General features: G+C 52.5%; 18 non-coding genes across 18 annotated transcripts; 9 read left to right on the top strand and 9 right to left on the bottom strand.

The window, feature by feature from the left end:
* Positions 1–721: 721 nt before the first annotated feature.
* On the top strand, positions 722–795 carry trnan-guu (transfer RNA asparagine (anticodon GUU)). The gene has a single exon. It is a non-coding gene; the product is annotated as a tRNA-Asn (tRNA).
* Positions 796–1,297: 502 nt separating this feature from the next.
* trnak-cuu (transfer RNA lysine (anticodon CUU)) lies at positions 1,298–1,370 on the bottom strand. Its single transcript has one exon. It is a non-coding gene; the product is annotated as a tRNA-Lys (tRNA).
* A 712-nt stretch (positions 1,371–2,082) lies between these two features.
* Positions 2,083–2,156, top strand: trnan-guu (transfer RNA asparagine (anticodon GUU)). Its single transcript has one exon. It is a non-coding gene; the product is annotated as a tRNA-Asn (tRNA).
* Positions 2,157–2,661: 505 nt separating this feature from the next.
* trnak-cuu (transfer RNA lysine (anticodon CUU)) lies at positions 2,662–2,734 on the bottom strand. Its single transcript has one exon. It is a non-coding gene; the product is annotated as a tRNA-Lys (tRNA).
* A 713-nt stretch (positions 2,735–3,447) lies between these two features.
* Positions 3,448–3,521, top strand: trnan-guu (transfer RNA asparagine (anticodon GUU)). Its single transcript has one exon. It is a non-coding gene; the product is annotated as a tRNA-Asn (tRNA).
* Positions 3,522–4,026: 505 nt separating this feature from the next.
* On the bottom strand, positions 4,027–4,099 carry trnak-cuu (transfer RNA lysine (anticodon CUU)). The gene has a single exon. It is a non-coding gene; the product is annotated as a tRNA-Lys (tRNA).
* Positions 4,100–4,824: 725 nt separating this feature from the next.
* On the top strand, positions 4,825–4,898 carry trnan-guu (transfer RNA asparagine (anticodon GUU)). Its single transcript has one exon. It is a non-coding gene; the product is annotated as a tRNA-Asn (tRNA).
* A 505-nt stretch (positions 4,899–5,403) lies between these two features.
* trnak-cuu (transfer RNA lysine (anticodon CUU)) lies at positions 5,404–5,476 on the bottom strand. The gene has a single exon. It is a non-coding gene; the product is annotated as a tRNA-Lys (tRNA).
* Positions 5,477–6,202: 726 nt separating this feature from the next.
* Positions 6,203–6,276, top strand: trnan-guu (transfer RNA asparagine (anticodon GUU)). The gene has a single exon. It is a non-coding gene; the product is annotated as a tRNA-Asn (tRNA).
* A 504-nt stretch (positions 6,277–6,780) lies between these two features.
* trnak-cuu (transfer RNA lysine (anticodon CUU)) lies at positions 6,781–6,853 on the bottom strand. Its single transcript has one exon. It is a non-coding gene; the product is annotated as a tRNA-Lys (tRNA).
* Positions 6,854–7,579: 726 nt separating this feature from the next.
* trnan-guu (transfer RNA asparagine (anticodon GUU)) lies at positions 7,580–7,653 on the top strand. The gene has a single exon. It is a non-coding gene; the product is annotated as a tRNA-Asn (tRNA).
* A 505-nt stretch (positions 7,654–8,158) lies between these two features.
* trnak-cuu (transfer RNA lysine (anticodon CUU)) lies at positions 8,159–8,231 on the bottom strand. The gene has a single exon. It is a non-coding gene; the product is annotated as a tRNA-Lys (tRNA).
* A 726-nt stretch (positions 8,232–8,957) lies between these two features.
* trnan-guu (transfer RNA asparagine (anticodon GUU)) lies at positions 8,958–9,031 on the top strand. Its single transcript has one exon. It is a non-coding gene; the product is annotated as a tRNA-Asn (tRNA).
* A 505-nt stretch (positions 9,032–9,536) lies between these two features.
* On the bottom strand, positions 9,537–9,609 carry trnak-cuu (transfer RNA lysine (anticodon CUU)). Its single transcript has one exon. It is a non-coding gene; the product is annotated as a tRNA-Lys (tRNA).
* A 725-nt stretch (positions 9,610–10,334) lies between these two features.
* Positions 10,335–10,408, top strand: trnan-guu (transfer RNA asparagine (anticodon GUU)). Its single transcript has one exon. It is a non-coding gene; the product is annotated as a tRNA-Asn (tRNA).
* A 505-nt stretch (positions 10,409–10,913) lies between these two features.
* Positions 10,914–10,986, bottom strand: trnak-cuu (transfer RNA lysine (anticodon CUU)). The gene has a single exon. It is a non-coding gene; the product is annotated as a tRNA-Lys (tRNA).
* Positions 10,987–11,712: 726 nt separating this feature from the next.
* On the top strand, positions 11,713–11,786 carry trnan-guu (transfer RNA asparagine (anticodon GUU)). The gene has a single exon. It is a non-coding gene; the product is annotated as a tRNA-Asn (tRNA).
* A 505-nt stretch (positions 11,787–12,291) lies between these two features.
* Positions 12,292–12,364, bottom strand: trnak-cuu (transfer RNA lysine (anticodon CUU)). The gene has a single exon. It is a non-coding gene; the product is annotated as a tRNA-Lys (tRNA).
* Positions 12,365–12,801: the final 437 nt, after the last annotated feature.

The following is a 12,801-nucleotide window of genomic DNA, read 5'->3' on the forward strand; positions in this document are numbered from 1 at the left end:
AAAGGGGCCGCCCACTTGGAAAAAAGCGGGTCCCCTACTGCCCAGACGGCTGAGATTTCTTTGATCTGATGCAGTCTGAGGGCAAAAACGCCCATAAATTTCCCAAGACGCCGGTTAAAAACACCACGCCCTTCACATGACGGTCTCTGTTGCACTGACTGTTAGAGACTTTTTTTTTATTTATTTTTTTTCCCCACCTCTCTTAAGCCATTTTGTCTGCGCCAACCCTAAGCACCAAATATAAAGAAGCGATTGTGGCAGGCCAGCTAGTGTGTAGAACTTTTAGAAGTCAAAGAGATTGAAACCTGAAATGGTGGAATTTCATGGACATTTTTGGCAGATTTTCGTGAAGGCTGTGGCTATCGTACTGATCTTCGTTTCCAACCCGAGAATTGGTATTGTCCCGCCTCCCTGTCACCCTATTGGTTGGCACATTTGTCTTTTCGGCCTATGGATTGATTCTAGCCAAACCTTAACCGGAAGGCGGGATTTGTAGCAGCAGCGTTTGCGAAAAAAACACAGCCCTTTCTTCTTATCTCCAGTGTCGTGCTACTAATCAGCAGTAGTTATGCTATTAATCAGCGGGGCCCATAAGGGGCGGGGTCGGGGCCGGCCGCACAACGTGTCTCCGGCAGCCCACGGCTCATTTGCGGCACAACAGGGCCGACGATCCTCTTTCGACGTTCTCTTTCGACGATCCTCTTCCACAGGGAGCAGGCGGGTCTCTGTGGCGCAATCGGTTAGCGCGTTCGGCTGTTAACCGAAAGGTTGGTGGTTCAAGCCCACCCAGGGACGGCAAGGCTTTCTTAGCCCGCCAGGTGCCACACAAGCTTTCCATAACGCGTCGTGGACCTCACAGACCGCGACCGGAGGCGGGTGCTTGTTGTTGGCTGGTGCGACCTGGAAACCTCTCGCCTAACCTGGGGCTCACCTGTTGTTTTGCTGATTGTCATACAGAGCAAGAGGCTCTTAAACTCACAGCCCAGCTTGCAAAATGCGTAGGCGGTCACCTAGTAGCCTCGCAGATCACAATCGCCTGAGAGAGCGGCGGCTTGGCTGACATGACCTGCAAAGGCGTCTTCAGAGAGCCTTTGTGCCAGGCTCAGCGATCGTCAACAGTGACTGGTAGAACCACACTGCCAGCGCGGAGGGATCTCTGGATGAAACTTTCACCCGCAGAGTGCACTTTATCCATCTATGGTTTTCCTTGGTATTTATTTAATTTGCTATCATTTTCTTCTCCTGAGGCGGTAAAGTCGGCCTTTGGGCTCGTCCCGGCTCCCGCAAAAGCACCGCTCGCCCAACGTGGGGCTCGAACCCACGACCCTGAGATTAAGAGTCTCATGCTCTACCGACTGAGCTAGCCGGGCACGCCAAAGGGGCCGCCCACTTGGAAAAAAGCGGGTCCCCTACTGCCCAGACGGCTGAGATTTCTTTGATCTGATGCAGTCTGAGGGCAAAAACGCCCATAAATTTCCCAAGACGCCGGTTAAAAACACCACGCCCTTCACATGACGGTCTCTGTTGCACTGACTGTTAGAGACTTTTTTTTTTATTTATTTTTTTTCCCCACCTCTCTTAAGCCATTTTGTCTGCGCCAACCCTAAGCACCAAATATAAAGAAGCGATTGTGGCAGGCCAGCTAGTGTGTAGAACTTTTAGAAGTCAAAGAGATTGAAACCTGAAATGGTGGAATTTCATGGACATTTTTGGCAGATTTTCGTGAAGGCTGTGGCTATCGTACTGATCTTCGTTTCCAACCCGAGAATTGGTATTGTCCCGCCTCCCTGTCACCCTATTGGTTGGCACATTTGTCTTTTCGGCCTATGGATTGATTCTAGCCAAACCTTAACCGGAAGGCGGGATTTGTAGCAGCAGCGTTTGCGAAAAAACACAGCCCTTTCCTCTTATCTCCAGTGTCGTGCTACTAATCAGCAGTAGTTATGCTATTAATCAGCGGGGCCCATAAGGGGCGGGTCGGCCGGCCGGCAAACCGTGTCTCCGGCAGCCCACGGCTCATTTGCGGCACAACAGGGCCGACCATCCTCTTTCGACGATCCTCTTTCCACAGGGAGCAGGCGGGTCTCTGTGGCGCAATCGGTTAGCGCGTTCGGCTGTTAACCGAAAGGTTGGTGGTTCAAGCCCACCCAGGGACGGCAAGGCTTTTCTTAGCCCGCCAGGTGCCACACAAGCTTTCCCATAACGCGTCGTGGACCTCACAGACCGCGACCGGAGGCGGGTGCTTGTTGTTGGCTGGGGCGACCTGGAAACCTCTCGCCTAACCTGGGGCTCACCTGTTGTTTTGCTGATTGTCATACAGAGCAAGAGGCTCTTAAACTCACAGCCCAGCTTGCAAAATGCGTAGGCGGTCACCTAGTAGCCTCGCAGATCACAATCGCCTGAGAGAGCGGCGGCTTGGCTGACATGACCTGCAAAGGCGTCTTCAGAGAGCCTTTGGTGCCAGGCTCAGCGATCGTCAACAGTGACTGGTAGAACCACACTGCCAGCGCGGAGGGATCTCTGGATGAAACTTTCACCCGCAGAGTGCACTTTATCCATCTATGGTTTTCCTTGGTATTTATTTAATTTGCTATCATTTTCTTCTCCTGAGGCGGTAAAGTCGGCCTTTGGGCTCGTCCCGGCTCCCGCAAAAGCACCGCTCGCCCAACGTGGGGCTCGAACCCACGACCCTGAGATTAAGAGTCTCATGCTCTACCGACTGAGCTAGCCGGGCACGCCAAAGGGGCCGCCCACTTGGAAAAAAGCGGGTCCCCTACTGCCCAGACGGCTGAGATTTCTTTGATCTGATGCAGTCTGAGGGCAAAAACGCCCATAAATTTCCAAGACGCCGGTTAAAAACACCACGCCCTTCACATGACGGTCTCTGTTGCACTGACTGTTAGAGACTTTTTTTTTAGTTATTTTTTTCCCCACCTCTCTTAAGCCATTTTGTCTGCGCCAACCCTAAGCACCAAATATAAAGAAGCGATTGTGGCAGGCCAGCTAGTGTGTAGAACTTTTAGAAGTCAAAGAGATTGAAACCTGAAATGGTGGAATTTCATGGACATTTTTGGCAGATTTTCGTGAAGGCTGTGGCTATCGTACTGATCTTCGTTTCCAACCCGAGAATTGGTATTGTCCCGCCTCCCTGTCACCCTATTGGTTGGCACATTTGTCTTTTCGGCCTATGGATTGATTCTAGCCAAACCTTAACCGGAAGGCGGGATTTGTAGCAGCAGCGTTTGCGAAAAAACACAGCCCTTTCCTCTTATCTCCAGTGTCGTGCTACTAATCAGCAGTAGTTATGCTATTAATCAGCGGGGCCCATAAGGGGCGGGTCGGCCGGCCGGCAAACCGTGTCTCCGGCAGCCCACGGCTCATTTGCGGCACAACAGGGCCGACCGATCCTCTTTCGTCGACGATCCTCTTTCCACAGGGAGCAGGCGGGTCTCTGTGGCGCAATCGGTTAGCGCGTTCGGCTGTTAACCGAAAGGTTGGTGGTTCAAGCCCACCCAGGGACGGCAAGGCTTTTCTTAGCCCGCCAGGTGCCACACAAGCTTTCCCATAACGCGTCGTGGACCTCACAGACCGCGACCGGAGGCGGGTGCTTGTTGTTGGCTGGGGCGACCTGGAAACCTCTCGCCTAACCTGGGGCTCACCTGTTGTTTTGCTGATTGTCATACAGAGCAAGAGGCTCTTAAACTCACAGCCCAGCTTGCAAAATGCGTAGGCGGTCACCTAGTAGCCTCGCAGATCACAATCGCCTGAGAGAGCGGCGGCTTGGCTGACATGACCTGCAAAGGCGTCTTCAGAGAGCCTTTGGTGCCAGGCTCAGCGATCGTCAACAGTGACTGGTAGAACCACACTGCCAGCGCGGAGGGATCTCTGGATGAAACTTTCACCCGCAGAGTGCACTTTATCCATCTATGGTTTTCCTTGGTATTTATTTAATTTGCTATCATTTTCTTCTCCTGAGGCGGTAAAGTCGGCCTTTGGGCTCGTCCCGGCTCCCGCAAAAGCACCGCTCGCCCAACGTGGGGCTCGAACCCACGACCCTGAGATTAAGAGTCTCATGCTCTACCGACTGAGCTAGCCGGGCACGCCAAAGGGGCCGCCCACTTGGAAAAAAAGCGGGTCCCCTACTGCCCAGACGGCTGAGATTTCTTTGATCTGATGCAGTCTGAGGGCAAAAACGCCCATAAATTTCCCAAGACGCCGGTTAAAAACACCACGCCCTTCACATGACGGTCTCTGTTGCACTGACTGTTAGAGACTTTTTTTTTATTTATTTTTTTTCCCCACCTCTCTTAAGCCATTTTGTCTGCGCCAACCCTAAGCACCAAATATAAAGAAGCGATTGTGGCAGGCCAGCTAGTGTGTAGAACTTTTAGAAGTCAAAGAGATTGAAACCTGAAATGGTGGAATTTCATGGACATTTTTGGCAGATTTTCGTGAAGGCTGTGGCTATCGTACTGATCTTCGTTTCCAACCCGAGAATTGGTATTGTCCCGCCTCCCTGTCACCCTATTGGTTGGCACATTTGTCTTTTCGGCCTATGGATTGATTCTAGCCAAACCTTAACCGGAAGGCGGATTTGTAGCAGCAGCGTTTGCGAAAAAACACAGCCCTTTCCTCTTATCTCCAGTGTCGTGCTACTAATCAGCAGTAGTTATGCTATTAATCAGCGGGGCCCATAAGGGGCGGGTCGGCCGGCCGGCAAACCGTGTCTCCGGCAGCCCACGGCTCATTTGCGGCACAACAGGGCCGACGATCCTCTTTCGACGATCCTCTTTCGACGATCCTCTTTCCACAGGGAGCAGGCGGGTCTCTGTGGCGCAATCGGTTAGCGCGTTCGGCTGTTAACCGAAAGGTTGGTGGTTCAAGCCCACCCAGGGACGGCAAGGCTTTTCTTAGCCCGCCAGGTGCCACACAAGCTTTCCCATAACGCGTCGTGGACCTCACAGACCGCGACCGGAGGCGGGTGCTTGTTGTTGGCTGGGGCGACCTGGAAACCTCTCGCCTAACCTGGGGCTCACCTGTTGTTTTGCTGATTGTCATACAGAGCAAGAGGCTCTTAAACTCACAGCCCAGCTTGCAAAATGCGTAGGCGGTCACCTAGTAGCCTCGCAGATCACAATCGCCTGAGAGAGCGGCGGCTTGGCTGACATGACCTGCAAAGGCGTCTTCAGAGAGCCTTTGGTGCCAGGCTCAGCGATCGTCAACAGTGACTGGTAGAACCACACTGCCAGCGCGGAGGGATCTCTGGATGAAACTTTCACCCGCAGAGTGCACTTTATCCATCTATGGTTTTCCTTGGTATTTATTTAATTTGCTATCATTTTCTTCTCCTGAGGCGGTAAAGTCGGCCTTTGGGCTCGTCCCGGCTCCCGCAAAAGCACCGCTCGCCCAACGTGGGGCTCGAACCCACGACCCTGAGATTAAGAGTCTCATGCTCTACCGACTGAGCTAGCCGGGCACGCCAAAGGGGCCGCCCACTTGGAAAAAAGCGGGTCCCCTACTGCCCAGACGGCTGAGATTTCTTTGATCTGATGCAGTCTGAGGGCAAAAACGCCCATAAATTTCCCAAGACGCCGGTTAAAAACACCACGCCCTTCACATGACGGTCTCTGTTGCACTGACTGTTAGAGACTTTTTTTTTTATTTATTTTTTTTCCCCACCTCTCTTAAGCCATTTTGTCTGCGCCAACCCTAAGCACCAAATATAAAGAAGCGATTGTGGCAGGCCAGCTAGTGTGTAGAACTTTTAGAAGTCAAAGAGATTGAAACCTGAAATGGTGGAATTTCATGGACATTTTTGGCAGATTTTCGTGAAGGCTGTGGCTATCGTACTGATCTTCGTTTCCAACCCGAGAATTGGTATTGTCCCGCCTCCCTGTCACCCTATTGGTTGGCACATTTGTCTTTTCGGCCTATGGATTGATTCTAGCCAAACCTTAACCGGAAGGCGGGATTTGTAGCAGCAGCGTTTGCGAAAAAACACAGCCCTTTCCTCTTATCTCCAGTGTCGTGCTACTAATCAGCAGTAGTTATGCTATTAATCAGCGGGGCCCATAAGGGGCGGGTCGGCCGGCCGGCAAACCGTGTCTCCGGCAGCCCACGGCTCATTTGCGGCACAACAGGGCCGACGATCCTCTTTCGACGATCCTCTTTCGACGATCCTCTTTCCACAGGGAGCAGGCGGGTCTCTGTGGCGCAATCGGTTAGCGCGTTCGGCTGTTAACCGAAAGGTTGGTGGTTCAAGCCCACCCAGGGACGGCAAGGCTTTTCTTAGCCCGCCAGGTGCCACACAAGCTTTCCCATAACGCGTCGTGGACCTCACAGACCGCGACCGGAGGCGGGTGCTTGTTGTTGGCTGGGGCGACCTGGAAACCTCTCGCCTAACCTGGGCTCACCTGTTGTTTTGCTGATTGTCATACAGAGCAAGAGGCTCTTAAACTCACAGCCCAGCTTGCAAAATGCGTAGGCGGTCACCTAGTAGCCTCGCAGATCACAATCGCCTGAGAGAGCGGCGGCTTGGCTGACATGACCTGCAAAGGCGTCTTCAGAGAGCCTTTGGTGCCAGGCTCAGCGATCGTCAACAGTGACTGGTAGAACCACACTGCCAGCGCGGAGGGATCTCTGGATGAAACTTTCACCCGCAGAGTGCACTTTATCCATCTATGGTTTTCCTTGGTATTTATTTAATTTGCTATCATTTTCTTCTCCTGAGGCGGTAAAGTCGGCCTTTGGGCTCGTCCCGGCTCCCGCAAAAGCACCGCTCGCCCAACGTGGGGCTCGAACCCACGACCCTGAGATTAAGAGTCTCATGCTCTACCGACTGAGCTAGCCGGGCACGCCAAAGGGGCCGCCCACTTGGAAAAAAGCGGGTCCCCTACTGCCCAGACGGCTGAGATTTCTTTGATCTGATGCAGTCTGAGGGCAAAAACGCCCATAAATTTCCCAAGACGCCGGTTAAAAACACCACGCCCTTCACATGACGGTCTCTGTTGCACTGACTGTTAGAGACTTTTTTTTTTATTTATTTTTTTTCCCCACCTCTCTTAAGCCATTTTGTCTGCGCCAACCCTAAGCACCAAATATAAAGAAGCGATTGTGGCAGGCCAGCTAGTGTGTAGAACTTTTAGAAGTCAAAGAGATTGAAACCTGAAATGGTGGAATTTCATGGACATTTTTGGCAGATTTTCGTGAAGGCTGTGGCTATCGTACTGATCTTCGTTTCCAACCCGAGAATTGGTATTGTCCCGCCTCCCTGTCACCCTATTGGTTGGCACATTTGTCTTTTCGGCCTATGGATTGATTCTAGCCAAACCTTAACCGGAAGGCGGGATTTGTAGCAGCAGCGTTTGCGAAAAAACACAGCCCTTTCCTCTTATCTCCAGTGTCGTGCTACTAATCAGCAGTAGTTATGCTATTAATCAGCGGGGCCCATAAGGGGCGGGTCGGCCGGCCGGCAAACCGTGTCTCCGGCAGCCCACGGCTCATTTGCGGCACAACAGGGCCGACGATCCTCTTTCGACGATCCTCTTTCGACGATCCTCTTTCCACAGGGAGCAGGCGGGTCTCTGTGGCGCAATCGGTTAGCGCGTTCGGCTGTTAACCGAAAGGTTGGTGGTTCAAGCCCACCCAGGGACGGCAAGGCTTTTCTTAGCCCGCCAGGTGCCACACAAGCTTTCCCATAACGCGTCGTGGACCTCACAGACCGCGACCGGAGGCGGGTGCTTGTTGTTGGCTGGGGCGACCTGGAAACCTCTCGCCTAACCTGGGGCTCACCTGTTGTTTTGCTGATTGTCATACAGAGCAAGAGGCTCTTAAACTCACAGCCCAGCTTGCAAAATGCGTAGGCGGTCACCTAGTAGCCTCGCAGATCACAATCGCCTGAGAGAGCGGCGGCTTGGCTGACATGACCTGCAAAGGCGTCTTCAGAGAGCCTTTGGTGCCAGGCTCAGCGATCGTCAACAGTGACTGGTAGAACCACACTGCCAGCGCGGAGGGATCTCTGGATGAAACTTTCACCCGCAGAGTGCACTTTATCCATCTATGGTTTTCCTTGGTATTTATTTAATTTGCTATCATTTTCTTCTCCTGAGGCGGTAAAGTCGGCCTTTGGGCTCGTCCCGGCTCCCGCAAAAGCACCGCTCGCCCAACGTGGGGCTCGAACCCACGACCCTGAGATTAAGAGTCTCATGCTCTACCGACTGAGCTAGCCGGGCACGCCAAAGGGGCCGCCCACTTGGAAAAAAGCGGGTCCCCTACTGCCCAGACGGCTGAGATTTCTTTGATCTGATGCAGTCTGAGGGCAAAAACGCCCATAAATTTCCCAAGACGCCGGTTAAAAACACCACGCCCTTCACATGACGGTCTCTGTTGCACTGACTGTTAGAGACTTTTTTTTTTATTTATTTTTTTTCCCCACCTCTCTTAAGCCATTTTGTCTGCGCCAACCCTAAGCACCAAATATAAAGAAGCGATTGTGGCAGGCCAGCTAGTGTGTAGAACTTTTAGAAGTCAAAGAGATTGAAACCTGAAATGGTGGAATTTCATGGACATTTTTGGCAGATTTTCGTGAAGGCTGTGGCTATCGTACTGATCTTCGTTTCCAACCCGAGAATTGGTATTGTCCCGCCTCCCTGTCACCCTATTGGTTGGCACATTTGTCTTTTCGGCCTATGGATTGATTCTAGCCAAACCTTAACCGGAAGGCGGGATTTGTAGCAGCAGCGTTTGCGAAAAAACACAGCCCTTTCCTCTTATCTCCAGTGTCGTGCTACTAATCAGCAGTAGTTATGCTATTAATCAGCGGGGCCCATAAGGGGCGGGTCGGCCGGCCGGCAAACCGTGTCTCCGGCAGCCCACGGCTCATTTGCGGCACAACAGGGCCGACGATCCTCTTTCGACGATCCTCTTTCGACGATCCTCTTTCCACAGGGAGCAGGCGGGTCTCTGTGGCGCAATCGGTTAGCGCGTTCGGCTGTTAACCGAAAGGTTGGTGGTTCAAGCCCACCCAGGGACGGCAAGGCTTTTCTTAGCCCGCCAGGTGCCACACAAGCTTTCCCATAACGCGTCGTGGACCTCACAGACCGCGACCGGAGGCGGGTGCTTGTTGTTGGCTGGGGCGACCTGGAAACCTCTCGCCTAACCTGGGGCTCACCTGTTGTTTTGCTGATTGTCATACAGAGCAAGAGGCTCTTAAACTCACAGCCCAGCTTGCAAAATGCGTAGGCGGTCACCTAGTAGCCTCGCAGATCACAATCGCCTGAGAGAGCGGCGGCTTGGCTGACATGACCTGCAAAGGCGTCTTCAGAGAGCCTTTGGTGCCAGGCTCAGCGATCGTCAACAGTGACTGGTAGAACCACACTGCCAGCGCGGAGGGATCTCTGGATGAAACTTTCACCCGCAGAGTGCACTTTATCCATCTATGGTTTTCCTTGGTATTTATTTAATTTGCTATCATTTTCTTCTCCTGAGGCGGTAAAGTCGGCCTTTGGGCTCGTCCCGGCTCCCGCAAAAGCACCGCTCGCCCAACGTGGGGCTCGAACCCACGACCCTGAGATTAAGAGTCTCATGCTCTACCGACTGAGCTAGCCGGGCACGCCAAAGGGGCCGCCCACTTGGAAAAAAGCGGGTCCCCTACTGCCCAGACGGCTGAGATTTCTTTGATCTGATGCAGTCTGAGGGCAAAAACGCCCATAAATTTCCCAAGACGCCGGTTAAAAACACCACGCCCTTCACATGACGGTCTCTGTTGCACTGACTGTTAGAGACTTTTTTTTTTATTTATTTTTTTCCCCACCTCTCTTAAGCCATTTTGTCTGCGCCAACCCTAAGCACCAAATATAAAGAAGCGATTGTGGCAGGCCAGCTAGTGTGTAGAACTTTTAGAAGTCAAAGAGATTGAAACCTGAAATGGTGGAATTTCATGGACATTTTTGGCAGATTTTCGTGAAGGCTGTGGCTATCGTACTGATCTTCGTTTCCAACCCGAGAATTGGTATTGTCCCGCCTCCCTGTCACCCTATTGGTTGGCACATTTGTCTTTTCGGCCTATGGATTGATTCTAGCCAAACCTTAACCGGAAGGCGGGATTTGTAGCAGCAGCGTTTGCGAAAAAACACAGCCCTTTCCTCTTATCTCCAGTGTCGTGCTACTAATCAGCAGTAGTTATGCTATTAATCAGCGGGGCCCATAAGGGGCGGGTCGGCCGGCCGGCAAACCGTGTCTCCGGCAGCCCACGGCTCATTTGCGGCACAACAGGGCCGACGATCCTCTTTCGACGATCCTCTTTCGACGATCCTCTTTCCACAGGGAGCAGGCGGGTCTCTGTGGCGCAATCGGTTAGCGCGTTCGGCTGTTAACCGAAAGGTTGGTGGTTCAAGCCCACCCAGGGACGGCAAGGCTTTTCTTAGCCCGCCAGGTGCCACACAAGCTTTCCCATAACGCGTCGTGGACCTCACAGACCGCGACCGGAGGCGGGTGCTTGTTGTTGGCTGGGGCGACCTGGAAACCTCTCGCCTAACCTGGGGCTCACCTGTTGTTTTGCTGATTGTCATACAGAGCAAGAGGCTCTTAAACTCACAGCCCAGCTTGCAAAATGCGTAGGCGGTCACCTAGTAGCCTCGCAGATCACAATCGCCTGAGAGAGCGGCGGCTTGGCTGACATGACCTGCAAAGGCGTCTTCAGAGAGCCTTTGGTGCCAGGCTCAGCGATCGTCAACAGTGACTGGTAGAACCACACTGCCAGCGCGGAGGGATCTCTGGATGAAACTTTCACCCGCAGAGTGCACTTTATCCATCTATGGTTTTCCTTGGTATTTATTTAATTTGCTATCATTTTCTTCTCCTGAGGCGGTAAAGTCGGCCTTTGGGCTCGTCCCGGCTCCCGCAAAAGCACCGCTCGCCCAACGTGGGGCTCGAACCCACGACCCTGAGATTAAGAGTCTCATGCTCTACCGACTGAGCTAGCCGGGCACGCCAAAGGGGCCGCCCACTTGGAAAAAAGCGGGTCCCCTACTGCCCAGACGGCTGAGATTTCTTTGATCTGATGCAGTCTGAGGGCAAAAACGCCCATAAATTTCCCAAGACGCCGGTTAAAAACACCACGCCCTTCACATGACGGTCTCTGTTGCACTGACTGTTAGAGACTTTTTTTTTTATTTATTTTTTTTCCCCACCTCTCTTAAGCCATTTTGTCTGCGCCAACCCTAAGCACCAAATATAAAGAAGCGATTGTGGCAGGCCAGCTAGTGTGTAGAACTTTTAGAAGTCAAAGAGATTGAAACCTGAAATGGTGGAATTTCATGGACATTTTTGGCAGATTTTCGTGAAGGCTGTGGCTATCGTACTGATCTTCGTTTCCAACCCGAGAATTGGTATTGTCCCGCCTCCCTGTCACCCTATTGGTTGGCACATTTGTCTTTTCGGCCTATGGATTGATTCTAGCCAAACCTTAACCGGAAGGCGGGATTTGTAGCAGCAGCGTTTGCGAAAAAACACAGCCCTTTCCTCTTATCTCCAGTGTCGTGCTACTAATCAGCAGTAGTTATGCTATTAATCAGCGGGGCCCATAAGGGGCGGGTCGGCCGGCCGGCAAACCGTGTCTCCGGCAGCCCACGGCTCATTTGCGGCACAACAGGGCCGACGATCCTCTTTCGACGATCCTCTTTCGACGATCCTCTTTCCACAGGGAGCAGGCGGGTCTCTGTGGCGCAATCGGTTAGCGCGTTCGGCTGTTAACCGAAAGGTTGGTGGTTCAAGCCCACCCAGGGACGGCAAGGCTTTTCTTAGCCCGCCAGGTGCCACACAAGCTTTCCCATAACGCGTCGTGGACCTCACAGACCGCGACCGGAGGCGGGTGCTTGTTGTTGGCTGGGGCGACCTGGAAACCTCTCGCCTAACCTGGGGCTCACCTGTTGTTTTGCTGATTGTCATACAGAGCAAGAGGCTCTTAAACTCACAGCCCAGCTTGCAAAATGCGTAGGCGGTCACCTAGTAGCCTCGCAGATCACAATCGCCTGAGAGAGCGGCGGCTTGGCTGACATGACCTGCAAAGGCGTCTTCAGAGAGCCTTTGGTGCCAGGCTCAGCGATCGTCAACAGTGACTGGTAGAACCACACTGCCAGCGCGGAGGGATCTCTGGATGAAACTTTCACCCGCAGAGTGCACTTTATCCATCTATGGTTTTCCTTGGTATTTATTTAATTTGCTATCATTTTCTTCTCCTGAGGCGGTAAAGTCGGCCTTTGGGCTCGTCCCGGCTCCCGCAAAAGCACCGCTCGCCCAACGTGGGGCTCGAACCCACGACCCTGAGATTAAGAGTCTCATGCTCTACCGACTGAGCTAGCCGGGCACGCCAAAGGGGCCGCCCACTTGGAAAAAAGCGGGTCCCCTACTGCCCAGACGGCTGAGATTTCTTTGATCTGATGCAGTCTGAGGGCAAAAACGCCCATAAATTTCCCAAGACGCCGGTTAAAAACACCACGCCCTTCACATGACGGTCTCTGTTGCACTGACTGTTAGAGACTTTTTTTTTATTTATTTTTTTTTCCCCACCTCTCTTAAGCCATTTTGTCTGCGCCAACCCTAAGCACCAAATATAAAGAAGCGATTGTGGCAGGCCAGCTAGTGTGTAGAACTTTTAGAAGTCAAAGAGATTGAAACCTGAAATGGTGGAATTTCATGGACATTTTTGGCAGATTTTCGTGAAGGCTGTGGCTATCGTACTGATCTTCGTTTCCAACCCGAGAATTGGTATTGTCCCGCCTCCCTGTCACCCTATTGGTTGGC

The sequence above is a fragment of the Tachysurus vachellii genome, chromosome 7, assembly GCF_030014155.1.
Source record: "Tachysurus vachellii isolate PV-2020 chromosome 7, HZAU_Pvac_v1, whole genome shotgun sequence".
NCBI lineage: Eukaryota > Metazoa > Chordata > Actinopteri > Siluriformes > Bagridae > Tachysurus > Tachysurus vachellii.